The sequence below is a fragment of the Thrips palmi genome, unplaced genomic scaffold (genome assembly GCF_012932325.1).
Source record: "Thrips palmi isolate BJ-2018 unplaced genomic scaffold, TpBJ-2018v1 HiC_scaffold_3, whole genome shotgun sequence".
In the NCBI taxonomy this organism is placed as follows: Eukaryota; Metazoa; Arthropoda; class Insecta; order Thysanoptera; family Thripidae; genus Thrips; species Thrips palmi.
Window position 1 is genome coordinate 10804616 of NW_023144630.1, and position 3165 is coordinate 10807780.

Genomic DNA, 3165 nt, shown 5'->3' on the forward strand with positions numbered 1-3165 from the left:
ATACCACTTGGCTGTGTGGTTGAAACTTTAGGGCGTAAAGTACTAGGTAGGAAACTATTACACTCCAAATTTCATCCAAATCTACCCACCATTTAGCCACAGTAGGCTTTTTTCATTGAAATTAAGCGTTTAGTAGAAAAATCAGCCACGCAAAGTTTTTTGACGGAATGGTCTGAAATTGTTTTGGCGTTACCTAAACCCCAATACTTCAACGTAACAGAGAGATATTTGAATTTTATTTTTTGGTTTTAACTGAGCAAACTTCACACTTTTTAATTTGAAAAAATAAGTTTTTTCTCCATTTTTTACCACTTTAAGGTAAACGATTTAAGAAAGTGGATAGACATTTGAAATATCTCTCTGTTACATTGTCACATGGACCACAAAGAACTACTCCAAGAAGTATGGTCAGTATAAAACAAAACTGTATGCGTGGCTAATTGACGGAGTAGAAAAAAAATTCTTCGACACTTGTCGTAAGAGTTGGGTGACCAGAAAAGGCGCATGCATATATCAGTCCATGTTAGATGAACCACTCACTTAGGGGTTCATAACAAAGACCTTTAGGCCATGCTGTTTGTAATAGAAGAGTATTTTACATTAAAATAACAAGTAGATTAAATATATCATTTTAATCAATTTTGGTGCAAATTTTCACCCACACCTCACCTTAACAAATAAATGGCAAAATTTTCATATTTTGAACCGCTATATCTCCTAAACGGGTTGACATAAAAATCTGCGCGTGGTCTCATTCGATTCATCGCGTCATTTTCTACAAGATAAAATCAGCAGAAATTTTTGTCCACATATTTTTCCCAGAAACCCCAAGAAAAAACTGTTTTTTTATATGTTTTTAGGATGTTTTGGGGGGTTTACTCTTCAGGTATTCGTCGGAGGTCAAATCTGAGGTCATATTCTTGTTCCTTGGCCAATTTTTGGCTGAGCGATAGCGAAGCCCGTTACTCAGGTGGGGTTGAAAAGTTTTGTCTGTCTGTCTGCCTGTGTGTCTGTCTGTCAGCACTACTCCTCCTGAACGGCTCGGCCGATCTAGCTGAGATTTTGCACACTTTTAGGGTATGTCCTTGGCTCGGCACACGCGAAATTTCACAATCCTAGCTCAACTGGTTCAGTTTTTATAGCCGAAAAACACCTAAAAAACGGCGAAAAATCGAGTTTTCTGCAGGCAAATGCCTTCTGCCTTGAAGAAAGGGGGGTCAGGGGAGCAGAGCCCCCCAGCCCCGGCAAGTTGAAGAGTGCCAAGGGTCAAGATCGTGTTAACTGTAGATGAAGCAACTCTATCTGGAATGAAGGGGGGTCTGGGGGGCTAAACAATTTTGAAGTAACCGACGATGGGGAAGCCATGCCCATGCCCTGCCGTAGGCAGGCTAGCGCCGCAGGCCAAGGTAGGTACGCCAGGCGCGGATTGGAGAAACAGGCAGCGAGACATCGCGAAGCCTGTTACGACAAGACGCGGTCTGGCGTAAACCTACCTTGTACATAAAGTGACCAAATTTTAGCCCTCTACTATGAAAAGGGTCATTCCACGTAAAGTCGACAAGGCCTCTGCCACCATGGTCACCGAATTGATTCTTCTTTTCAGGGTTTGTTACCCCCATGGTACTAGTTCAAGACCGGTACAAAGTTTTTTCGAATGTAGCCCCAGGGGCTGAGATATAGCAAAAAACTTTTTTCTCAAATTGCTGCACCAGTGCAACTTTGAAGGTTGATAGCGTCGCTAATATGCATCGTAGACCAAATCCGAGACCAGATTTGGAAAGGGGAAGAAAAATCGAATCTGCTAGTGAAAAAACATTTTTGTTTTGAAAATTTTTTTTTACTTTCAAACTTTTACGAAGTTTTAAAATTTGCACAGTTTCCAAGTACCTTAACCAAATTTGGCTCCCGTTGGCTTAAAACTTAGCTTAGACCCTCCTCTAATCGAAGCAGTCAACCACAAAATACGTTTTGCGCCGTTCTCGAGAACGAACCATTGCCGTGGAGCTCTGCAACACTCTACTTCACTGTAAAACGGTATTTTAGCCCACCCAGTTTGGGCTGGGCACCCTGGGCGCCCTTCCCGATCGAACCCTGGCTCCGGACCCAGTTCCAGGGTGTCCAGCGCCCCTTCCAGAAAGGCAGCCCATCGTGCCGCGCCGCACTGGGACCCTGCGGGTTGCCTACCCATCAGGCGCTCCAAGCGAACCGACACACATTTCCCCCCGTTCCTCTACACTGTGCGAAAAAACCACAGTAAATCCCGTTAATTTTTTTGCCGGGATTTACTGTAGTTCAGGACACAGTATTTACTGTACCTGGTTACAGCATTTACTGTGCCTGGTACAGGATATTCCGTACTCCACTCCTGTGGTAACAGTAAATCCCGTACATAGTACAGGAGATCCTGTATAAAAGTACAGTAAATCCTGTACTCTGAACTACAGTGACAGCTGTACTAATCACTACAGGATTTACTGTGATTTGTTCCCACAGTGTAGGGGCTCCGGAACATTGGGCGACGCCCCCCTCCAAAAAAAATCGCATTCAAATTAGGAAAAAAGCAGGTAAAGCTTAGGAAAAAAAATTGAAATCTATAATCTTTAATGTAATTTTGTCCGTTCATGTGAACGGATGACACAGCGGCCCGCGAGGGGCCCTCGTCAGCTGGAGTGCAGCGAGTCGACCATCCCGGGCCGTCATCCGAGGCACAACACCGCGCTGGTTAGGTTTCCACAACTCTGCAATGGCGAGTTGGAGTGTTTCTAATGCTTTAAAGGATAGGGTACTCTGTTCCACACCATTTGGCGTTAAAATAAGATCAAAAAGTCATTTAACTTTGCAGTAGTTGGCTGAGCGATAGCGAAGCCTGTTACTCCATTCGGGTTGAAAAGTTTTTCCTGTCTGTGTGCGTGCGTGTGTGTCCGCACTACTCCTCCTGAACGGCTCGGCCGATCTCGGTGAGATTTAGCACACTTTTTGGGTATGTCCTTGGCTCGGCACACGCGAAATTTCACCATCCTAGCTCAACTGGTTCAGTTTTTATAGCCGAAAACAACAAAAAAAACGGCGAAAAATCGAGTTTTCGGCAGGTAGATCACCTCTGTCTTGAAGAAAGGGGGGTCTGGGGGCCGTAGCCCCCCAGCCTCGACAAGTTAAAAAGTGACA